Below are 26,433 nucleotides of genomic sequence, written 5' to 3'. Positions count from 1 at the left end.
TAACTGGGAACCCGCTCCCGTTCTATCGCTCCCCTCGAATCGATACACTAGCCTCCGGATGGAAAACAGCTTGCTCTAAGTCTCGGGAGCAATGTTCCCTCGCGCCTTGGCCCACCATAAACCCGACAGTCCATCGCGAAGGGCGCGCTTCGAGGAATAGACTTTTCCAAATATGGAACTGGAGAGAACGGTTTCGCAATTTGAGACACGAGAGATTTTGGGAATATCAATTGTTGGTCCTTCTTACCTTTGCAAAATTGGATCACTCGTTCATATCGGTTCGAGTTATAATTAAAGCTGTTCTCGTAAACAAATTTATCTTTGCTAATTAGTTATAATTCTTCAATTATTTATTCTCAACTAAGCTGGATATATTATTTAAGAACGAAAGGGACTTATACCCATTTCAACATCCTCTAAGTATGACTTAGACTCATTCTGACTCATCGCGGTAATGTTCCCATTGCAAATTACTGAGTTGAAGCTTAATTGTGAAAGAGTTTAAGCTAAAATTATATACTTTTAGGCAAAATTTATATTTAAGTAACTGTTTAGAGGTCCCCGGCATAAAGACCAAAGTCTTATACCATATTCCACCCATGTTAGCATTAAGGTGGGATGGCAGAGTGGTTAGCATTTTAACCTCGCAGCAAGAGCAGTCAGGTTTGATACCAGCTTGTGGCGCTGGGTGAAAACTCGGTAAAACTTCTTCCACGTCAAGTTTGCAATTTATCTCCTCACTTATGATCGCCTTCTTCCCCGAGTTCTTCGGTTTCCCCTTTAAAGGTAATAGTAAGAATAGGGAGCGGTTGGTTCACCTGGCATGAAGGATTTGTCACCACCCTCCTACTCATTGTAACCCGACCACCTAATTTAATAGCAATAAATGTCACTCGATGACCCGCACCTAAGGTGGTGCCTAGCTGATAATTATTATCTAGATAGTTCTAAATAGTATCCGATTTAAAAACTATTTGCCATTTTTCTTAACAATTGACATGATCAGATAATGAATAAGTATACATGAAGGGTCTAAATACCATCATCAAGGTTCACTCTTCCATATTAATATAAATTCTAATCAGCCAATAAGTGTCATATCAAATGGCAAAACACAATTAGCCCGAATCTACATGGCAACATTCGTAAATATATAGATATTTGGTAGCATATATATACTGAAATCTGAAACAATGGGGAATTGTAAAATTTCTTCAAAATTAAATATTATATTAATTCCAAACATCATTCAATCCATAATAATAATCATCAAAACAGCGGCGTTGAATTAAATGCAACGCCAAAGCGCAAACATAAGGAATCGAGGCCAAACTAAACACAAAAGCCATATATATTAGCCCTCCTGTTCTCAACGACGAAGTTTTCAATCCGGCAACAAAATTTTTGATGAAAGGACGCTCGGTGTATGTGAATGGGACTTTGGGCATAAACATCCAATGTTATCGAGCCTGCGGCGACGGGTATAGTGCATTGGGGGGAAGAGGAACGTAGGATATGGATCGAACGGTGAGCCTAATCAAGCGTAAGGGCTCACCGTTTGCCGTTATTGCGCGCCAGAGAACCAGCCGAAAGAGTGAAAGAGAGGAGGAACCCGGGATGAGGATGAAGAGAGGAGGAAGCCGCTACGACACAAAAGGATGACGGTGACGCGGAGGATGGGGAGAGAAGTCCCCAAGATTGAAGCATCTCGTTAGGCGAATCTCTATAGGAGATCAATACGGCAACCGAACGCGCCATGCATCTTCCTTTTCACGATGGAGAGAGATGGGAACGGAGGAGCGCGCCAACGAGGCCAAAAATATTGAAAGATTTCAAAAGAGGATCGAAGACTGCTTTTAAACGGAATCAGCGGCTAAGAAAATGTCTTGTTTACCGCCGAGTCTCGCCGCCAGGGGTGTTCCTTTCGCTGGAAGATTCCAAAGATCGAACGCGGCCGAGAGAAAGAGAAGTCGACGGGGCCTGTAGATACAATCACTCTGGGGAGGGCGCCTCCTCAAATTCTCGCGGGTTGTAAACGGCTTCATTAGGGCGCGAGATTTAGCCTTTCCCTGGCGTACCTCCCGGATCTCTTTCCAAGCCTCTACAGAGAAATTTCGATATACTTGACCTGACGGTTCGTAGCCAGGCCGCCGAGAGCTTGGAACGCGATAGAAAACACCTGGTTGGGACGTGCCTGTATCCGCCAGCTGCCATTGACCAAGGATACCGAAGGAAACTACGGACACTAAACGTGGAAAAAAGTATATTAAGTAGGTCTTATACGGGGTGCTATCGGCCGCTATGAGTTAGCCAGACTCTGGGGTTTTGTTAAATGATTTCCCCGCCTCTCGGATAAAGACCTCTGTTATAGGTTTAAAGGTGTGATAAGGTACCATTCCATCGATTGGGCTTTTTTTTTTTGGTCTTAGGATAATAGCCTGGGGATTTATCGGGAGCTATTCGGCTTGCTTTATTGAAAAAGTTTCCGGAAAATAAAAGGTACTAGGGATGGGCTAACCGCTAGGTGTTAAAGCTATTCGACAATATACATATACACCTCAAATTTTAAAATATATTATTAGTTAAAACACGCATTTATCGGTGAGTAAAATCTTTCAAAAGTTACTACGACCTTCAGAGGTCAAACTTCCACACCAAGGACATCATTTGGGATGGCGGAGGGGTTAGCCCCATAAAAACTTGTTGAGGTTAACGGTAATAGTGAGTAGAGAGCTGTTGGCTCCGTCGCATGAAGGGTCTTTCCACCACCCTGCTACGCATTGTAATACGGCCACCTGAATTAATGGCTTTAAAGGTCGCTTGAGGACTTAGGACTAAGGTGGTGCCTTGGATACTAGCCTAGCTGATTATTATTATTATACTTCAGAGTTTTTCAGGAGGAGGTAGAACTTGAGCTCCGGAAAACAGGTTTTTTTACAGGGTAAAAACGCCTCAAATTTAATCCTTTTTGTATTTTTAATCGAAATAGTGATTGCATATTTCCTAGAGATTTTCAGAATAATATAACAAAACATTTTCTCAAGATATTCCTTTTACTTCATCCGATTCTGAGTTGGTATTAGAAAATTTAGGAGGGTGCAATTACGCCGATGCCCCACCCAAATGACGTCCTAGGCCCAAATTCCTTACTACGTATAATTGGGAATCGAATGTCGAAGTTGTTATTGAAGAGAAAATTAATGGGGGTATTTCTCGGAAGAGGGAGCTCTTGGGAAAGTAGAAAAATATTTTACCCCCGAAGCGCACGAATTTGGAAAACTTATAAAAGGAAGGGACCACGTTAATTAAAGAGAGCAGAGTTATATTAGCGGAAAGCGATAGAAGACTTTTCCAAGCAACTCGAAGAGAGAAAATAGTAGCTAAAAGAAGAAATGCCAGAAGACGAACAACTGTGGCCGAAAGGAAGAGGTGGAGACCGAGGAGTCGAACGGAGCGCGAAAAGAGGTTTTCCAAGAGCGAAAGGTGGAAACCGTAGAAACAAAAGATAATAATTTAGGCACGGATCCGTCCACTGCACCCAGATTTCTGATCTGTGTGAAATAGCGATGGCCAAGAGGGGTTGGAGCCTCTTTAAATCTCCCCCTTCGAATTGGACGACCGAAAATTCAGTTTTGATTATGAACAGCAGAGTGCGCTCGTGTCCATCGGGCCACCAGCGTAGAATAGGTCAAGTGAGAAATTATCAAAAGCCGCATTACTAAGGGCCCGATAAAGACCCGCTTTTACTAGCCTCGAACACGTTCCTATCTGCATTATGCAATATTCCGGAAAAATAAATCCCGCTAAAGGTGGCGTTCACGTCGTTTGGTCCAAATATCATCGATCGTATAAACCTTAGCGACAGAATTAATTTTGTATTAAGAATTTCTTAAGGACAAATATATTATTTCCGCAACTTGGAAAATAAGCCATACACTATTTCAGTAATATTGTATTTGCATTAAGAATTTCTTAATTATTTCTGAAACTTGGAAAATAAACGATACACTATTTCAGTAATATTGTATTTGCATTAAGAATTTCTTAAGAATAAGGAGATACAGTACTGAAGTACTGTATCGCCTGACCGGTTGCTGCGCATCTTAAATATGCTTTAAAGAAACGGCGGTAGATGGAGCCACGTATGTATACTGAGTGGTGTATTGAGTATTATGTAAAATAATAGCAGTGCTACCAAGGCTAAATATTTATCGGTCTTTGAGCGTTAGATATGCAGTGTTACAGTGCAAAAAATATTATGTACACTATTGTTTTAATTAAAATTTTCTTACCGAAACTTTTTCAATCTCAGTCAGCGCCAACTTGGACTCGCAACTGAACTCAGAAGTATATTATGATTATTATCACCCTTGGTAGTAGCATAAGTAACATAGTAACTATAAGTATCACACTTCCTATTGTTTTAGGGCTAATTTACTGACTAAACGTTTTTTCAACACCGATATTCGCGACAAGCTCTAACTTGGACTTGCACTCGGGCTCTGTGCTGAGAGCTTAACCTAGATTGCGCAAATAGCTATGATATTCAGTTCGATTATAATTTTTGCTAATTGTCGTACTTATTTTACTTATGGTAGAAATAGTATATTTCGCCCAAGGCATGTATAGACACAATGGGGCTCTGTACTTAATTAATCGTTGATTGCGTAATAACTTTTAAAATCACCGCCGAAACTATAGTCGACAATTTTGTAAAATTTTATTATTGTTTTAAATGATAAAAACTTTACTTACGCAATAATTCGTGTTTTATTTTATAATTTAATTTGAAATTTTAAGATAATTGTCATACATAATATGTAATTACGTAACTTATAATTGAAATGGTATGTTAATTTTGTGCTGAAAATTACAAATTTATTCACTTTAAACTTCACGATTGAAGTATACTCTTTGGGTAGTTTTTAAAATGCTGAAATCAGCTAAAATATGATATTTAAGGGTACTGCGCTAGGCCCAAATAGGATAAGCCTTTTCTTCCGACAAATCCTCTTAAAAATTCAGTAAATGGCAAAACCACGCCATCTAGCGTGTATAAACGGAACGAGCTGGACTAATCGCCTTATAATAACGAATTTCGTATACGGTACAGGCTCCGCGAAGAATATATGTATTTACTGGAGGGCACGATGCATTAGGGGGGAGAGTGCTTTAAGGGACGGCTAATGCGGGAAAGCTCGTCGAAAACTCGAGAGGGATTAACTCCCTTTTGGAAAACATGTTTCGATCGCGAATTAAATAAAAATTCCTCCAATTCCATCATCTCTAGCGGATTTCTAAAAAAAGTGGATTAAACAAACTCAGGAGAGGTCATTGAACCATTAAAATATAAATATTTTTTTATCTTCTATCAATACGCGTCAAAAAATGCGGGCTTTGAAAATGCTCTACAAATAGATTCGAAGATGTACCATAGAAACTCGAAATGGTCTGTGAAAGAATAATAAAAATGAATTAAACATAAATCCAAGGTAGTTTAAAAAATATATAACATAAGTGACATAATGAGCATAAGTGTGACATTACATGCAAATTTTCTTATCGAACCTTTTTTTATCGACACTCGCCCAGTTCAACTTGGATTTGTAAGTCTTTGGAAATATAGCGTAACTCATACTCCAAAACGTGAAGAGGAAACTTGCAGATTGTACACAATGAAGCTACGTCTACACTCCAACCATTTTTCCCTACACGTTTTTGAGTAATGCTTAAGATGAAAGAGCTTCACATTTCATTATGATGTTATAAAATTAAGAATCTAAGGGGTCTCACAATTGTCAGTGTTCCCGATATTTTGACACGGTAGACGTGGCCTAAATTAGAGCTTACACCAGCCGCTTTGAAGCCCCCCAAGAATTCTATTCAACTATCACTACGATAATCTTAGTCGGGACTTAGGCAAGAGAGTTAGGGTAGGCTTAGTTCATTAAATGTTTTAAGTTTAGAAATGAAATGGAATCCAGTAAATTTTATTAAAAAACCTCAGCCATATGGGACTTTTTTATTTAACACGATGGTTATTTACCATTACTTAAGAAGTTTAAAAAACCAATTAAAAAAATAAAAGGTTTAAGACTTACTAAGCCTCAAAATTTAACCGACAACAAGGACGCCATTTTGTCAAATTTGAACGTGATCACTCCAGCTTCCTTACGAAACCTAGGAATATAATACTGCGTACCTGGAACAGAAAGTTGTATTCCCCCATCATGGACTCGCTGTTTTAGGTTCGGCAACGCGAGAGCTATACAATTTCGGACATACGAGCGTAGCGCCATCGTAAAAATAGGCGGAATGTTTTGTCTCTATAAATTTTGCCTACTTTTCATTCTATTCACAAGGATTTTTTGTACAAGTTGAAACACGAATATTCTACCTGGATTCTACGCAACTAATTTCGGAGATGTTTATTTAATTTGAAGACAAAATAAATAAATCTTTAACACTATTTTAAAACCGTCACGCATTTCTAACCAAGTCCCAACGAACACGCGGACGAAATTTTGACTACGGTGTCCGCTAGGTGTCTCTAGTATCTAATGTCCGAATTCCCCACATTGCCAGGCCTATGAATCCGAATTTCCCCTCCAGTATTTCCATCCTCCTAGACGAAACTTCGTTCAAAATCGACTTCAGCGACGCCAAGTTTGTCCACATTGAACTAAAATTAACTATAATTTTATTATTATCAGTATTAACGAGTGCTTTTTAAAGCTTGAACAGATTCTTACTCCATAGCGCTCAGGGTCGTTGAAAAAGTACCTAAACAAATGAAATTCGAGGAATGAGTAATGTAGCGTGTATTTGAGTGGCATTATAAATAAAATCCTGACCAAACAATCGAGGAAAAGGAAGGAAAAAAACAAACTTCACCCAATTACTTATAAAAACCCCGTAACAACCAGAACACAGCGGGCAAAACTAGCTTCGTTATAAAGTAGCGGCCTTCTTTTTTGTCGTATTCCTTTTCAGCGAGTGCTTCCAAATCAGACAAAGAAAAGGACGCGTCCATTACGGGTCCGAGGAAGAATAAACCGTACCCGTCCTGACCACCGCGCCTACACCGTCGAGCGAAACCCGAAGTCCACTGACGGGAAAGAACGGCGAGTTAGGCTTAGGAGGGGTATCGCGGCCTCTGTATCATCTTGAAAAGAATAAAACGCGGGGACCCAATTCCCGATAGATGGCGTCGACCAATTCCTAGTTACGTAGCGCGGAGCAAGAAGGATGGGCGGAGGGAAGCTAGAAGGCAGTTCGTTTAAGAGCGGCCGTCTTTATTTAATAAGGACGGGGCCATGACGAAAAGGTCCAGAGGGGAGCCCTCTCACCACGCTTCAATGGCCCAGAAAATTGGACAGACTGTAATCGATAGAGGTTTCTCCTCGTCAAAGCAGCCCTCCCCGCGCGCTCGTCAAGAACCCCGGGTTATAACCATCACGCAACCCTTCTCCGTTCACCTCCTGGACACGTCCTTCTATAGCGTTTCTCTTCGGAAAAGTCTCCGATGTGTATTCAGATGCCCGAGTGAAGGAGACGCCCACCCAGTGATTAGAAGAGTAAACAAAACTATAGCCCCAACTTTCTTAGCCATTCGCGAGTCCCCGCTAATGGAGGAAAACACTAAGATGCCTGGGTTACGTTCACGTACTGTTTGACCCGTATTAGGCAGCTAAAACCATTGTGACCAGAATCCATTTGTAGTCGTAACTGACCATTCGCGCGAAAATGAAAAGTATGGTAAATATTGATAGAGACGTAAATATCATTATAAATATAAGCTTTGTAACATAATTACTCATAAGTATGCTACTAGCTCTATTTCTTCACTAACGGTTTGTTTCACAGATATGGCGTCATCTGTACCATACGTAATATTTGATGTCATATTTGACGTGATTGAATCTTAAATGCCGATAATTAGCTCTACGTCTGATAAACCGACCGCCATTATTTTAGTAAACAAACCGGTTTGAACAACCAAGGCTTAGAAGCTAAAATGAACTACAATATAGTGTCAAGTTCTGTTAATGTAATTAATTTGCCAATTAATGAAGTTCTCGGAGACTCAGGTTCTAAAATAAATTTGCATTGTCAAATAAAAGAAGCAGGTTTATTGAAAAAAATAGTTGAAATTCAGGTTGAGTTTTTCTGGCACATCTACAAGATGCAGATTCTTTTGAGCCTAGGCCTAACTCTTCTAGGCTTGATATGGGTTTTAATAACGCTGGTGGAAAATCCCACTTCGACGACTTGTTCCATTTTCAGAAAGCGATCACTTATTGGAAATTTTCCCCAACCTTTTATTTTTCTTGAGCAAAAACACGAGAACCAAAAATGGTCTATTGAGTGAGGAGTAAAAACGCGAACAAGTAAAGAGACCAAGAAGTGGGGGAGAAAACTAAGCTTTATTGGGGGGAAATATGCGGAACTTCGGCCGATAGGCCTTCAAGGCGAAAAACTTAATTAAGACTAACCGACAACTGAAGTACCACATATTTTTCCCCAATAAAGCTTAGTTTTCTCCCCCACTTCTTGGTCTCTTTACTTCGCGTTTTTATTTATCTTAACTTCTCATTATGTAACTTCATCCGCTCAAACCGAGCGATTTTATAAATTTCAATAAAGCTACATTGGGCTGACTAAAATTCCGACACCAAAAATTCCTTCACAATTTAGAGATTCTCCATTGGCTTAAATAAATATGTTAGTAGCCAATAGTGTGACTCCCAAAATTACTATAAGATGAATAAAAAGGTTAAAATCTAACGTGGTCCACCTTTTTACTGGTTCGTGGTGAAACAAACCCCGTTAGTGAAGATTTTTGAATGGAATATTTATGAGTAATTATGTTACATATGATACAAGTATGACACTGAATGATTTGTCCCAAAGATTTTAAATTCCTTATTGGTAAAATTACTGTTTAATTAGTTGAATAGCGATATAAAGTGATTCTTTATAATAGTCAAATTTATATTAAGATTCAACAATTCATCATTATATTTTGAAATTAAGTTTTATTTTTAATTTTAAATTTGCAATAGGCCTTAACTTTTTGTAAAAAAACGTGGCAGTGTTAGCTAGCAGTTCCAAAGACTACAGCGGAGTGTTGTAAGCTAGCAGTTCCAAAGACTAGTAACAAATAATGTAGTGTTGTAAGCTAGCAGTCCCAAAGACTATAGCAGAGTGTTGTAAGCCATCAGTTCCGAAGACGTTAGCGGAGTGTTGTAAGCTAGCAGTTCCAAAGACTAGTAACAAATAATGTAGTGTTGTAAGCTAGCAGTCCCAAAGACTATAGCAGAGTGTTGTAAGCCATCAGTTCCGAAGACGTTAGCGGAGTGTTGTAAGCTAGCAGTTCCAAAGACTAGTAACAAATAATGTAGTGTTGTAAGCTAGCAGTCTCAAAGACTATAGCGGAGTGTTGTAAGCTAGCAGTTCCAAAGACTAGTAACGAATAATGTAGTGTTGTAAGCTAGCAGTTCCAAAGACTATAGCGGAGTGTTGTAAGCTAACAGTTCCGAAGGCTACAGCGGAGTGTTGTAAGCTAGCAGTTCCAAAGACTATAGCGGAGTGTTGTAAGCTAGCAGTTCCAAAGACTAGCTGAGTGTTGTAAGCTAGCAGTTCCAAAGACTAGCGGAGTGTTGTAAGCTAGCAGTTCCAAAGACTAGCGGAGTGTTGTAAGCTAGCAGTTTCAAAGAGTATAGCGGAGTGTTGTAAGCTAGCAGTTCCAAAGACTAGTAACAAATAATGGAGTGTTGTAAGGTAGCAGTCCCAAAGACTATAGTGGAGTGTTGTAAGCTAGCAGTTTCAAAGACTATAGCGGAGTGTTGTCAGTTCGTAACCACCTTATGATTTGTCTTCGCATTGGTGAAACTATCATTAAAATTATTGCGATGGAAGTATACGAACTGTCATACCTATGTTATGTTATTTATGATAGAAATAAGGTACATAATACCTAGCTTACCTTTCTGATAAAATACGTAAATGGAAATTCAAAATATTAAATTTGCAAAAAATATAATGTTCCTAGATTAAAACTAACTTTTCCTTATTTTTTAACTCGAAATTTGAAAGACGGATTTCAGTCGACTTGTATTAAAAGCTAAACTTGAAATAAAACTGAAATATGAAACGCAATAGCCCCCTAGCGGTTATATTTCCAAACGATATATTTCGTCACCGAACCTTTTTATACGGAATTTTAAATAAGCTTAAATCTACCAGTCCTATAAAAACGGAATTAATACGCTGCGTATATATTTTTTATAGCAGGATATTTTGAAAAATTCGAATTGCTGGCCAATTTCATTATTTTTATTCGCGAAATGGATTTGAAAGGGGCATTTTTCAGCGAACGTTTCAGTGCCAGCGAAAACGGGTAAAATCAATTTATGCTTTTCTCGAAACTGAAAACTAAACCTCGGTTTAGCTCCGAACCTAAGAGCTGGTAGAACGCGGGATTTGAGAATTCTCCGGCGCTCCGAGTTCAAGAGAAAAAACACAAGCAGGCGAGTTAAAACGTAGCCACTTTCCTCAAAAGTGAAACCAAAATCCTTTTCTCTCTAAGGATGAAAAACTCCATTTATTACCCACCGAAAACATTTATAAAATAGGAACTAGAAATAGAGCCAGAGGAAAAGCCCTCTCTTCCGAAGATTTAGGGCTCGGGTAGAAAGGCGATATTTGGCTGTTTATCACGTTTCTGGCCCGACCTGTCCCGCGTTTCAATCCGATTTGTCAAAATAAAAATGAAAACTATCAATGAGAAATGTTTTTCATACATTCTTCCATTTGTTTTCGCTTGTTAGCGTCAGAAAGATAATTTAAAGGGGAACGGCCAAGCTTTTCCAAATTTGGCCTTATTTCCGTATCAAAAGATTAACAAGACGTTCAATATACTAACACGTACCTTTTTTGTCTTGAAAAAATAGCTTTTGTCCTAAAACGTTGAAACGAAAAATAACGCCAGGTGTATGAATTTTCGCCACCATCTTAGGGGCCGCCGCCAGCGCCCCTAACCCCATATGAGCGATTTGCTAACTATCCTAACTTTTAAAATCGCGCAATTTAGGCTTAAGTCTCTTATAACTGGAACAAATTTTTGCGTCGTCAGCAGCGCGCGCTTTTACGTTGTTTTTCTGTCTTACCAGGTGTCGCGGCGGACGCTCGCTTTTCGATTTCCCGAAATTTCTTTATTTTATTAAAAATTAACCACTCAATATTTTTTGATGCGGTTTTCGCCATAAATTTTAGTTTTTAATGGGCTATAGGGCTATCTAACTGGATAAAGCTTGACCGTTCCCCTTTAATTTCCGCTTCTAATGTTTTGTTTTTGGTTTTATTTAATTAAAACGTGCTACGCGTTCCTTTTTAAACTAAATTAAGTGTTAAAGAAATTTCGGGAAATCGAAAAGCGCGCGTCCGCCGCGACACCTGGTGAGAAGTCGGTGAGACAGAAAACAACGTAAAAGCGCGCACTGCTGAAGACGCAAAAAATTTGTTTCGCACGCGCGGCGTGTTCCAGTTATAAGAGACTTAAGCCTAAATTGCGCGATTTTAAAAGTTAGGATAGTTCGGAAATCGCTCATACGGGGTTAGGGGCGCTGGCGGCAGCCCCTAAGATGGCGGCGAAACTTCAAACCCAAACACGGAGTTATTTTTCGTTTCAACTTTTTGGGCCAAAAGCTATTTTTTCAAGACAAAAAAGGTACGTGTTAGTATATTGAACGTCTTGTTAATATTTTGATACGGAAATAAGACCATATTTGGAAAAGCTTGGCCGTTCCCCTTTAAACTACGAATATTTTACGACAATACCTGTTCATATTGAAATGAGTAAAATATTCTTTCAAAAAGTTGACACATTATAGTTGTTTCGTTTAAATCTCCCAAAAAAAAACATTTCGCCAGCCAACAAACCCATCGCCGATTTTTTTTTATGATTTGATCTATTAATATTAAAACAAATGATACCAGGTTGTCATTCGAGACTGGACAATGAAGCGCCTGAACGGCTCCCTTTTTTTAATGATATGTGACTACCTAGGCTGTAAATTAAAAAATTTGGCTCCATTAGTTTCTCAGTACATTCATGCAGCTACGTTAACAAATTTCATTTAAATCCGTTTTCTTCAAATATACCTACGACGATGAAAAACATCTCGACATTTGAGTGGACGACAAACTTCGCTTCGAGTTCAAGTAGTCAACAATTTGCCTTAATCCTAGTTTTGCGTTTCCAAAACGGTACGAAGATTTCACCACGATACACGACCTTATCTAGTATTTCGCTCTCCCAATTCCAAATCGTACTGAAAGTTGTTGAAACTACCGAAATGGTCCTGGAGAAAGAGAGCGACTTTCTGTTTCAATAAATTAGGAAACCCGAAACAACATTTTGAAAGTCCGGAGAAAATCCCCGGGGAGGCGAAATCGTGGTGGCTTTTAAGACTACGTAATGGAGAGCGGAAACTCCTAGAAAACAACAACTCTATAAAAGATAGAATCCCGAAAGAAGAGAGCGATAGAGTCGGCGCGTAGAAATCTAAACACGATCTCAGGAACTATATATAAACAAGGGGCGATTACAAGAGCGGAGAAGATAGTTCGATTTCGTGTATCTCGAACTTGGTCCTTCGCGCGTGAGTTATAACGGAGGAAACCGCGAACTTCCCCATCAGAGAATCGGCGTCTCCCGAAAAGACACTCTCCGGGCCTAGCTGCGGAACGGACCGAATGCGATCAAGTTAATTCGCGATGGCCGCAGTTTCATGTCGGGTCTGGCTTTCCTCTGCCGTCACCCGTCGCATTGTCATCGTCAAATTCGACCCTCCCGACGCCGCTTCTACCCGTGAATAAAATAAGTGACCCTCTTGGGCATTACGCGGATTGATGCGATTTTGTCTCCTCAAAGGGAGGAACATTCCAGAGCCACCCGAACATCCCCAATTTTGCACTTTCCTTTTTTCGCGATTTCATGAAGAACACGGACCTCGTGTGTCCTAATTTGATTGAATGCCACCGTTTTCTCTTTGTAACACCCGATTCCCGTGTATTACCTACTAAATGTTGATAGATCAACCTATTATATACTATTACATTTTTAAAAAGTACTATTATATTAATTATAATTTATTATTATATGCTATTATGATGTATTACTTAAACTTATGTATTATTATATGTTATTATGATGTATTACTTAAAGTTATGTATTATTATATGTTATTATGATATATTACTTAATATTAGATATTAATATATGATATTCTGATATATTACTTAATATTAGATATTAATATATATTATTATGATAGGTTTTTTTAATATTATACATTATTAAATGTTCTTATGATAAATATTATTTAATATTATATGTTATTATGATAAATATTATTTGATATTATATGTTATTATGATAAATATTATTTAATATTATATGTTATTATGATAAATATTATTTAATATTATATGTTATTATGATAAATATTATTTAATATTATATGTTATAATGATAAATATTATTTGATATTATATGTTATTATGATAAATATTATTTAATATTATATGTTATTATGATAAATATTATTTGATATTATATGTTATTATGATAAATATTATTTAATATTATATGTTATTATGATAAATATTATTTAATATGTGCTAATTGATTCGTATATATTACTTATTAAATGTGTATCTATAATATTAGGTTATATTAATTAGTAACTATTATTATTATCTTAAATATTATATTTGATTATATATTATAATATATTATTGACAATGTACAAAGCGAATTAAAAATAGAACGAAAATTTTTTTGCGGTTGATAAGAGTCAAAAAAGTATAATTTATATAAATAGTTTATTTTAAATTAACTGTTTTTATTTTTATTACATTTTTTACATAAAGTTGCAATTTTGGAAAAATCAGCCCGTATTAATTTTGAAAAATATAGCCTACATTCGTAAGAACAAAATTTAATTCTATTGAAGCTCTCCATTGAAAATATTTCATATAATATCCCAACCTTTTTATCTTAAAACTGATGAAATCAGGGTAGCCTATTCCTTAAACTAATCTACATATAAGAATCAATCCTATTTGGATAGATTTGAAAAATCTAATATCTTAGTTCCATTAATTTCCGAAGACCTTAAACCAATTTCAAGAAGCGAAGATGGAAGTAAAAAAATATAAAAAGAAAACAGAAGAATGGCGAAAAAAAACTCGTTCTCTTGTTAAAGCGTGGCCCGCTTTAACTCCGAGCCCGGGCCCGGGCCAACGAAATGAGAGAGTCGCCGATCAATCATACAAAGTGATGCATTATTCCTATCAGCCGCGAGAAAGCGCGCGGCACGGCGAGCTCCTCTCGAACCTCTCGAGCGTGTAGTTAAAAGACTTATCGAGACGATAGTTATTCGAGCATCGTTCTACGGGACTCCTAACCCCATCTATCTTCAGCTATGACAAACAAAAATGTATTTATACCTGTGTCTAAGACCACCCTCGCGTCTACCGAATACGCCTCCTACTATCCTATTATAATTGAATAACAAATGGATTGTTGGCACCGTGATCCATCGAACCACAAAAGACTATCAGCCTCTAATTCATATTTCAGGCGTTTTACTTTACCGAACGGATGAACATTTCTAAATTCTGATATGCAAATATTAATACTTAATAAAATGACTAATTCGTGGTAAAACTTGGCATCGATCACTAGCAGTGATTGTAGGCCACTATAACTTACCTAGCAGTGATTGTAGGAAGTGATGTTGCAAAATATTTTCCCTTTTTCTGCAATTATCCTCCAGGCTTTTGCTGAAGCGGTTTCTACTCAATTATCGATGCAATATGATACTTTTCAGACTATCGGAAATCTTTCTTGCGGGGGCCCAGGCTATTATTTTTTATTTCTCCGTTAATGAAATCATATTGATAACAAAATAACGTGGGGTGGCGGAGTGGTTAACACTTTCGCCTCGCAGCAAGAGGAGTCGTGTTCGATCCCAGCTTGTGGCACTGGGTGAAAAATCTGGAACCACTAATTCTGCGTTAAGTTTGCAAGTACTCTCCCTACTGATTAAAGGGGTTTCGAACGCGTGGCATGCAGGACTTGTCACCACCCTCCTACGCATTGTAACCCGGCCACCTGAACTAATGGCTTCAAAAGTCGCATGATGACTTAGACCTAAGGTGGTGCCTTGGGTATTAGCTTAGCTGATGATTATTATCTTCGGTTTATCCTTCACGCAAAAACTTGCAGAAGTTTTAATGTTAGGGTAGGGACGCTAGTATTGGTGGCTAGCCACCACCCTCCCCCTTATTTTAAATTACCCTGTATCGCTGTTAAAAGGGTCTCAGTCCTGTAGCGATGTAGGTTATAAAAAGTAGATTATATATTATTATTATTAAGTCTACAGTTGGAATGTATTTTCACTTTTCTGGCAGTCCTGCAAAAGGCAGAAAAATTAGAAAACTTAAAAACACAGAAAAAAGGCTTATATTAACTATTATTTAACTCCTGTTGGAACGACTAAGAAGTAAAACCAAAAACAAACCCACTTGGGACGCACAAAAACAGAAAGTTCGAAAATATAGGCACTGTAACTAAAATGTATAAGTAACTCTTAACACACGAGACGAATAAGCCGAAAGCGCGTACTTCAAAGAGTTAATTAATCACTCTTTATACCGAATATATAATCCGTTTCCTCGGTAATATATTTTCCCGGTTATAATTAAGAAGGGTGAACTAATTAGGAAACCCCGCGAATCGCGCCAAAACCAAAATAAGAAAAACCCAAACGGGAAATTTGGGGGACAAAGTATAGAAACCCCTTCCTAGTCCTTATTAAGAGGTTTTGGAGAAACAGAATTTGTTGAACACGAACCGCGAAAACGAGCGGCCATAACTCGGCTCGGCGTTTTAGATTACGTCAAATTTGGAAAGCTTTTAGATAAATTTTTCTATATAAAAGGAGAGTCAAATTATTAACTTCTTCGAGACCCCTTCACCTTTTACAAAGATAGCCCCACTCTCACCCTGTACCCATCTTGTAATAAGCGACAACTTTAAAGTGGATGATGCGGAGAGGGGCTTTATGGGAAGAAATCTATCAAAAGAATGGACGTAATAAAATTTCTCACTCTCTTTAATGGAGCGACGCTGTTGGCCTATGCTCGAAGACGTCTCGAGGTCCTTAAAGAGGGTTTCCTGGCGAATACATTAGTCGCCTTTCGGAGGCCGTCGCCGTATCTTACACGCCATTAAGACTCGACGCTTCGGGCCACTACGGATAGATGGCGCTTTCAAATTCATCTCCGGAAGAGGTTCAAGGTCCAAAGCCATAATGCAACTTTAAGGCGGAATCCAACTTATTTCCCCCTCGTTCTGACAGTCACTCTGTTTGAAGTTATAGATGGAGCTTTGCCCGTGACGTCGCTAGTAACTCCCTATTCCATACGCGGAATTTGTATAAAGTCGCCAATTCTTCCACCTCATTGTGTCGGCGACCAGGCGCCTACAACGCTACTATTAATGTCGCGATTTCCTGGCAAAGAGCGCGAAGAAGGGAACCTTCATTCTACTCGCGTCAAGATAACTATAACTTTCGAGCAATCGTAAAAATAAGTCGTAGTGAAAGAGGAAAAATATTTTCAGGTTTTATATACTCCACGATAAATGACTCGGAGTTACTATTTAATAACGGGCGTGAAATTTTTTACGATGTTTGATCTCTTCCGTGTCTACACCGAATCAATTTGGTGGTAACCCGTTAAAAGTATGGCGGTTATATACTTTGTGTCCTGTTTATGAGGCTACTTCGAGGCCATTAAAGTAACGAATAACTATATAACGTCGCGGGTACATTTAAATTAGGAAATTAAATATTATACTCTATTTAAGTAGTAGAGCCTACTTAATACAATATTTTTACGCCGACGCTCGTCGTCGTGGCTTTTTTGTCCCAGTGAAAATCAGCTTTTACCTTCACTAACAGATATTAAATAAGCTATCCAATCAGTAGTGGATTTACCATTAGCCCCATTAGGCACAGTGCCTAGGACCTACGAAACTTTTAGGGCCTACGAACGAGTTTTAGGGCCTGATTGAAATAATTTATATAGATGGTAGCCAATCTAGAGCTAGTGCCTAGGACTTACGAACACCTAAATCTGGCACTAGTATCCAATACACCGATCCCGGAATCCATATCTCTACTTGGAATGCTAATCGCGGCAGATTTTCGTCTCGATGTGGCTGACGGTTTTTTTGACGTCACTATGTTAACTTAACAAACAACTACGTGAGAGGGGAGCGCGAGTCGTCAGAGTGATCTTACCATACGCGATACGCCAGGACAAGCATTCTAAGTAGAGGTACGGATTCCTGACCGATCTAATGGTATATGTAATCATAACAGCTTGTCAAAGAAACATATAAAAATACAAAGGTAATTATCAAAATATCTGAACACTATAAAAATAAATCAATTTAATTCAACCTTGTTCCCCCCAAAAAAGGGGTCAACAGGTAGATAAATAAGGAAGTTCGACAATAAAAAATCCCAACACGGACATACACCGACGGTAATTTGGCAGAGAATTGGTAAGGCCTCGCCCGAATTGAGAGACGGAGAGAATCGATGGTAGCGAAGTAAAAATGGCATTGTTTAACAAGAGGACTTCCGTCGATAAAAACCTAGTTAGGCTCAGCTCAGCGAAAATTCATCCGCGAAAAGAGGTTCTCCGGGCCCGCTCGGGCCATAGCGGCTTCCCTTTGTCTCGGGAACAATCCATCGTCGCGCGGAAGACGCATGCGCGCGCCAGAGAGAGAGAAGCATTAATGCCACCCCTTTGAATCCGCATCCTCTCCAGGAGCGTCTTGGGCGGCTTCGTTCTTTCTCGGCGAGGATGATCCCGCTGAAGGGGCTACTTTATCGCGAGCCGCCGGCCCATGATGAATCGGGCCATCCGGCCGTAAGGGGGCGGCCCACGTCCCTCCATTACGTATTAAAGGGGTGGTGACCATCACCCGAGTAGTCCCTTCTATTACCCCCCAATCTCGATCGATGTTCTTTGTACGCTCCCCTCTCTCATCCGACGCGCACGCGCTCTTACGGCTACCAGATCCTCGTAAAAAATATGGCCATCTATGTCTTCGTACACCCCTCTGGATGTTGCCGGCATTCCTTTTTCTCACGAGGCTTATGAAAAACTCATCCTTCGACGTTTGATTCTGCCCCCCGTTATTACCCCGCAAACGCCCGCTTTAACCCCCTCGATGGATATGGATCTGCGGAGGAGCGGAGATCCAACAAAAAAAACTTGCAAACCGGGCCTTACTCTCATTATTCTCTGATTTATATTATGGAAATTCTTGAAAAAACATTGCGGTAGGGGTTTTTTCCAGCCCTGATCCTTCGCTTTCCGTTAGGGTATCGTAAGGATTTTTTACGATAGTAATACGCCGATATTATAACCAAAAATAAATGTATTCGTTGTGTTTGAAAAAAAAGGACTAATTTTGATATAAAATCGATGAAATAATGTTAGAGGTACACCTAATTCTTGTTTAAACAAAGAGGTTAAGCGAATAGATCTTAAAGAATAAGTTTCAAAACGATTTTCGGAATAGAAACCAAGGACATTAGATACAGGGACGAGAAAGTGTATTGGCGGCCTCTGTTGGAATATATCACGACCTAAACGCAAGGAGAGTTAGTTGTAAACAAAAAAAATGGCGGTCACCTTATTTTAGCGGTTCTTGACGAGGCTTACGTGTTCAAAACAAATGGGCATTTTTTTATTTACGCTCGTAGTTTTATTTTTAATTGAACATCAAAATGGTAAAAACTAACTACAATAATACTGTCCATGGTGAACCACGTCTTAACAATGGCCGCGGTTTGTTTACATCTAACTCCCCGTGAATATGAAGACGTTTCAAATCGAAATTTTTTTCCTGCTTTCTACTGTCTTTGTAGAAACTTAACTACTTAATATATGTCTTGTTCATTTGATCATGGGCTTTCCGAAAATGTAACTCACTTGATGAAATACCGTCGTTAAGTTTATTTAATATTAAAATTAAATTTATGTGCAGCGCCCCACTGTGGATTTTACTTTGAACGATAATTTTATCGTCATTGGCTGCGGTTTTCTCTGAATTTTTGCCACTGCATCTGGTAGATTATATAGGTCCCACTATCCTACCATGATCATACTTGTAAATATCCTTGGTAGATATGGCTATGTAAATTTAGCACGCGCTTGTTTGTAAAACCATGTAAGCACTCGCGTACAAATTCAGTAGTAGAATGCCATAATTCTATAGGAGTATTTTCGGATTTGTCCACGGAATCAGTAGCATCTACATTTTGTATCCAAGGCTAAACTCTGCGTTGGGGATAGCGGCCAATGAGAAACAACGTATAGTCATTGACATCAATCACCACGCTAAAATTCAAATTGTTTGGCCGTTCTACTAGTTAATTCTAATTAATACTAAACGGAAAGCAAAGAACCTTTATATTTGGGTATTTTAAACGTAAGCGCTTGGTTTAATAACAAAATTAAGGCGGTAACGAATATTTTGAAACTTACTCTTTAAAAGAAATTGATTTCAAAAACTTCAACAGTTACGTTGTATAAATAGTTCGGAAGGAACAATCTTATTGGCTAAAAAATTGTGATAAATATTTCTAAGTTAGATTTTATTATCAGAATGAATTATTACACGTGCGGCGAAAAAATGTAAAAATCCTTCCATTTGATGGTTTTTATTTTCACGCGAATAATTTATTTTAGCATCTATTTGAAACTCTTTAAGACTGTTTGGTTTTCACTAAGACAAAACGTCACGACGATGAGCGTCAATGTAAAAAAATGTATTACGCCTATAGAGAATTTTTTTTGTCGTTACGCGCCGTCTTGAAAACCAGCCCTTAATTCAGTCGGAATTTACCACGTGGTAGCACATACGACCAATCATATTCCGCAAACAACCGCGGGAAACTGGTTAAATTCAAACGCCGGTGTATCCATTTAATTGCACTGTTAGAACGTCCACTACGGAACAGAGAATTGTCTAAAGCGGGCTCGGGTCCGGTTAAAAAATATTCCAGGCCTCGAGAGAGTCGTTATTATACCCAAGATGCATAAATATCAATTCAATTTCCTGGAAGAAAGATTTAAACCCGGACGGGCCCTGTGTAATTTGTTCCCCTATATCTCTTTGGTCCTAACTGAATCGCTCAATTATATTTGAGCTGAAAATAACGCGCTATTTCCCCGAAAATTAGGTCTTTGATGCGACGTCAGTAAAACATATAGGCAAAAAAAAACAAGTCTATTAAGTTAAACAAACGTTTGAAGAGTTAATGAAGTTTTCAAGATAGGAAATAGAGCAAAAATATATATATTTCGAATGAGGATAAGGTACGTCCAGCTCCGGGGCTCGCCTCTAAAAGCTGACGTCGAGGGAATCGGGCCGGCCAAAAAGAATAGTGAACGATGGCGCATTACCTCGGGATTACCTTCATACTCTCTCTCCCGGTGCCCTTTGAAGTTAAGAGGCGCCATCTAAGGGGAGAGAGGGAACCCCTGAAAAACGCTGATCCAAAAAACGCTCCGCCGATTTTTCTAGATATTTGCTTCGGATTTAACGAAGAAAGCGGGTGGGGGACCTCCCAAATGCCCCGGAGCTACGAGCGAAAAAAGCGCTCTTAAATTCTCTACTCTTTCCGCTATTTCCAGCATTGGCAAAGATTATTTTACAGTCGCCTTCGCGTCACTTGTCAATACTAGCGACTCAACCGGGCCTGGGATTATTACCGTGTGTTTTCGTAGCGTTACCCGAGCTGTCATTTGATGTTGAATTCCAATATAGGTCCGTCTACTTCCGTCGATGTTGACAAAACGTCTACGGGAGAGGTGGATTTTTCGTCGGAAAATGCGCGCTCGCAGCGACATCTAGCGTATGATGTAGGGGCTATCTTATAAGCTAAGGCCAGGGCTTACGGTCCCCTTCCTCGTAGGAGAAGATAAGGGCGGAAAACCCAAAAACAAACTCCCCCAGTCCTGCAGGTTTACCCTATCTATTTGGATTCCCAGTTTGCAGGAGAGGGCGGACGAACGGGAGCTTACTTTCAAATATAGGAGAATAGGCCTTGGTTTGAAAGTAAACATCCCAAATGGCTCCGCTACGGGAGTGGGTATGCCTTACGTTACGAGTTCAATCCGAAGCTCGCTTTAAAGCGAAGCAGTCCTAACCTTTCCCCCAGCCTTCGACAACGCTTTCATTTGATACTAGATTTGAACTATATACCCAAGCGTGGTTTTCAAAAAGTATTACGATATCCGGGACTTAAAAACGTCAGGGCTGAGAGTAAAGAAAAAAGAATTTAATTCCCTGGGACTTTTTAAGGAATAATTCCGTTTTAACCCAACCCTAAAACTTTGTTTTTATACTAATGCATTTTAGGTTTATATAAATTGGATCAAGAATAAGTACATTTTAAGTTGAGTGTTAAAGTAATCCCTTAGCAACGGAATTACACAGAATTATTTTAAAAATAAAGCCAACTTTGAAAGCAAATGCGTAGGTTTGGTAAAGGTATATTTCGTTATTTATTTAGAAATTGCGTTTTTATAATTAATCAATAGCCGTGTTCACACTAGACACTTTGGAACCGTTTTTAAACGGTTTTGAAAGCTAAAATTGGACATTTTCCATGTCAAGTGTATTAATAGCCATACGATAAATACATTCGACAGCAAAATTTTAAAATTTGTACTTTCGAAACAGTTTTAAAACGGTTCCAAAGTGTCTAGTGTGAACGCGGCTAATTTGTATTCGTCAAAAATCTCCTTCGATACATAGAGAAACACACCTTTTGAAATAAAAAAAATCTATAAATTCGTTTAAATATATACCATATTATGGATTGAAGATATAATAAGTCGCTAGATGATTTGGACCTAGGGTATTATCCTAGCTGATTTGGGAAAACTTACAGTTTCCCAAAATGAAAATAAACATTAAAAATATACCAAATAGTTTTTTAAGACATCTCAGTGCGTTTAGTCCATCACAGTCTTAGAACTGATTTGATATTAATATTTATTTTTGCCCTGACAATACAAATAATTATAAAATGAATTAAATAAATTAAATTAATTTTTGAAAGAAATTTTAAAATAAAATTAGACCATTAATTTAAATGTACATTTGCCGTCGTTTTCAAATGTTATTTCCTTTTTGCAGTGTAAATCAATGAATTAATATATATTTACTCTTTGTTATAATGAAATCCCCTTTAAATCAGGGAGGAAACCATTTAAATTGATTATCGTCAAAACATTTTTAAAATAAGTTTGGCAAAAAATCCAAAATCAAACAAAAAGGAATGGCAATATTTATAGATAACTAGACTAATTATGATGGTTTCAACACTTTGTTCGTGGTACGTCCGGAGCCATATGATTGAGTCGACCCAGGTAGGGCAATTTACCACGAGCCTCCCGCGCTACAAAGGTTGACCAAGCCCTTGCATTAGTGTTCCTGGGTGAAGTTAATTTACAGGGTTTGACCTCAGGGCCGGATTACCCAATAGACCGACTAGGCCCAGGCCTAGCCTAGGGCACCAAGCCTACAAGGATCACCAGAAGGTTTCGAAAAAATTAAAAGTACAAAAACATTATCATTTACTTTTCACAAAATAATTTTTTCTTCCGGATTAATTTTAGTAAACGCGTCCACATTTTTCGATACCATGTAAAGCAATCATTTATTAACGTCACTAAAATACCCGCAAAGTCTTCGCTCGCCACTGCAATGCCGTTTTAAGGCCCAGGCGAGCGATGCAACTGCCTTGGGGCCCGCACCACAAACGTTTAAGAAAAAATGGTTTTCCAAACTACTAAATCCAGGATTGAGTGTGCATTTTACCAATCTTACAATGTTTTGTTTTTGTCACTTGTACTATACAATTGGATATTTGAGTGGTTGCAACTCTGGTAGGGAGGGCCCACAGTGGCCCACACCACAAGTCTGCTTTGGGGCCCAAATTTGGTTAAAACGGCCCTGCGCCACTGAAAGGGGGCACCAAAATTAGCTTGGGTCTAGGTCCCCACAAGGTCTCAATCCGGCCCTGTTAGGCCTACTAACACCATCTATACGGAAGCACCTGTAAAAATGTTTCAACCTTAATACAAGAATCTTTGATGTAAACGCCAAAGAAATAAGAGCATTTCCTAGAACGGGAGTTAAAACGTGAAACGCCGATTCAAGAACTATTTTCCGCCAGCGAGACAGCTAAAAGAAAAAGGCCCAAGGAAGTATCAAAGCAATGGATCTAATTAAGGCTTTTCTTTTAAATGGAGCGTTTAGGCAACGCGAGATGGCCCTAAATAACCGTAGCTCAAGTAGTTGGAAAACGACACTGGCCCATTGTTCACTAAATGTCACTCCGTGAAAAATAGCTATTTTCCGCTCCAACAATGGTCACGAGAGGGAGGGGGGCGAAATGGGGTTCTTCTTTTGTCCTGTAAATGTGAGAGCGTCAGGACTCCGGATGAAAGGGAGGCTAATCCAGAAAGGCACTCAAAAAATGAGTTCAAAGAGTATACGAAGTTTCCACATTTTCGTCCAGGCCCCACCAAGAATATATTAATTTATAGGTGAAAAGCATAATGGTCTAATTTACCCCCCTTAGTGAAAGGGGGGAAGGAGAAACGAAGTGTGCTTTAATCACGCCTAGTGTCGCCGATCCAACGCCGCCGTCGCCGAACCGCAGCCGCCCATAATTTTGATGTCACCGCCAAATTTATTTTTGAGATTTTCTACGTAACTTTCAAAAACATTTTCAAAAGGGGGGGATAAACTTTGGCCCCTTCGAAAAAATCTACGCCACCGTGGATTTTTGAAAAATCGGGTGATTTTCACGAAACGCCACCGCCGCCGGCCCAAATCATATCGGCGTTATGCTCTTAATATAATCACTCATAAGTATGCCATAAAAGCAAGCTTAGGTCTCTTAGCCTCATAAACCGGCACCTCCTATAGTAGTTTCACTCAGAAGTATGCCATAAAAGCAGGTTTAGGTGTCTTAGCCTCATAAACCGGCACCTCCTATAGTTTCACTCATAAGTATGCCATAAAAGCAGGTTTATGTCTCTTAGCCTCATAAACCGGCACCTCCTATGGTAGTTTCACTCATAAGTATGCCATAAAAGCAGGTTTAGGTCTCTTAGCCTCATAAGCCGGCACCTCCTATAGTAGTTTCACTCAGAAGTATGCCATAAAAGCAGGTTTAGGTGTCTTAGCCTCATAAACCGGCACCTCCTATAGTTTCACTCATAAGTATGCCATAAAAGCAGGTTTAGGTCTCTTAGCCTCATAAACCGGCCCCTCCTATGGTAGTTTCACTCATAAGTATGCCATAAAAGCAAGCTTAGGTCTCTTAGCCTCATAAACCGGCACCTCCTATAGTAGTTTCACTCAGAAGTATGCCATAAAAGCAGGCTTAGGTGTCTTAGCCTCATAAACCGGCACCTCCTATAGTTTCACTCATAAGTATGCCATAAAAGCAGGTTTAGGTCTCTTAGCCTCATAAACCGGCACCTCCTATAGTAGTTTCACTCAGAAGTATGCCATAAAAGCAGGTTTAGGTGTCTTAGCCTCATAAACCGGCACCTCCTATAGTTTCACTCATAAGTATGCCATAAAAGCAGGTTTAGGTCTCTTAGCCTCATAAACCGGCACCTCCTATGGTAGTTTCACTCATAAGTATGCCATAAAAGCAAGCTTAGGTCTCTTAGCCTCATAAACCGGCACCTCCTATAGTAGTTTCACTCAGAAGTATGCCATAAAAGCAGGTTTAGGTGTCTTAGCCTCATAAACCGGCACCTCCTATAGTTTAACTCATAAGTATGCCATAAAAGCAGGTTTAGGTCTCTTAGCCTCATAAACCGGCACCTCCTATAGTAGTTTCACTCAGAAGTATGCCATAAAAGCAGGTTTAGGTGTCTTAGCCTCATAAACCAGCACCTCCTATAGTAGTTTCACTCAGAAGTATGCCATAAAAGCAGGTTTAGGTGTCTTAGCCTCATAAACCGGCACCTCCTATAGTTTCACTCATAAGTATGCCATAAAAGCAGGTTTAGGTCTCTTAGCCTCATAAACCGGCACCTCCTATAGTAGTTTCACTCAGAAGTATGCCATAAAAGCAGGTTTAGGTGTCTTAGCCTCATAAACCGGCACCTCCTATAGTAGTTTCACTCATAAGTATGTCATAAAAGCAATTTAATAATAATTATTATTAATAATATAATCTCAGCTAGGATAATATCCAAGGCACCACCTTAGGCCCAAGTCATCTAGCGACGTTTACTACCTTTTAATTCGGGTGACCGGGTTAAATTGCGTAGGAGGGTGGTGGCAAGCCCTTCAGGCCACGCTAGCCGACTGCTCCCTACACTTGAAACCTTTTTCAAGGGAAATGACGTAAATTACGTGACTTCCAGCTCAGTGACGAAAAACGCGTCATCAGCTTTATTGCTGGCAAACGGAAGATAATGAGGAATTCCTCGCACGTTTGTAACTATAACAACCTTAAGTTTAGCTCGTGCTTCGCGATCACATGATTTCGTTTCCATGGTAACCATTGCAATAGAGCAAGGATTATTAGAATTTGGCATTTTTGGGTTAACATTAATTTGGCGAGTGAAAATACGCCGCCATGTTAGGGTATAAAAGCAAGCAAATAAACCCAGTTTAGGTCGGTTTGAATTCCAGTTTTGACCGCCGACCATAATTCTTGGTTTATACGTGCGAAATCGTTTCACTCTAGTTCGCTTATAGCCAAGGCTTAACGTAATTTTAAATTAGGACCAGAATTTATAAAATACTAAAATGTATCCGAAAATAATTAGTTAATCATGTTTACTATACATAAACTAATATTATTTGACATTATTTAGAATTTTATTCCCATTTTTTTTTTAAAATACGAGCAATTTTACTTCCCCGCCTTGTTGTCGAGGGGTAAGACACTCTGCGAACTCGGTGTACACTGCCGTACCTTTGACAGTGCTAAATGGAACTCGCGAACTCTTGAAAACATGTACCTTTAACAGTGCTAAATGCACGAACTCGGTGTACAGATTATCCAAGACTGTCTTACCCCTCGCTTGTTGTTTTGAAAGCGATTCTAAGCGAACCAACTTGGACACAGTTGCTTTCCGAACTAACACGAAGCGATTTCTCACGTTGGTTTTAAAAACCAGTTATCTAAACGAAGCGAATTTAGGGGTAAGTGTGAGCTTGGCTTAAGCATGTTATACCTCATAATTTAAAGGTAGTGTCGTTCACTAAATCGTCTTTTCGAAATTGGT

General features: G+C 39.0%; 1 protein-coding gene across 6 annotated transcripts in view; it reads left to right on the top strand.

Moving 5' to 3' along the window:
- The window catches only part of GluClalpha (glycine receptor alpha 1), a 151,463-nt gene that overhangs the window by 97,056 nt on the left and 27,974 nt on the right, over positions 1-26,433 (top strand). The window lies entirely within an intron of this gene.

This window comes from Leiobunum rupestre, chromosome 9 (assembly GCF_980474605.1).
Source record: "Leiobunum rupestre chromosome 9, qqLeiRupe1.1.hap1, whole genome shotgun sequence".
In the NCBI taxonomy this organism is placed as follows: Eukaryota; Metazoa; Arthropoda; class Arachnida; order Opiliones; family Sclerosomatidae; genus Leiobunum; species Leiobunum rupestre.
This window is presented reverse-complemented; position numbering and strand designations above follow the sequence as displayed.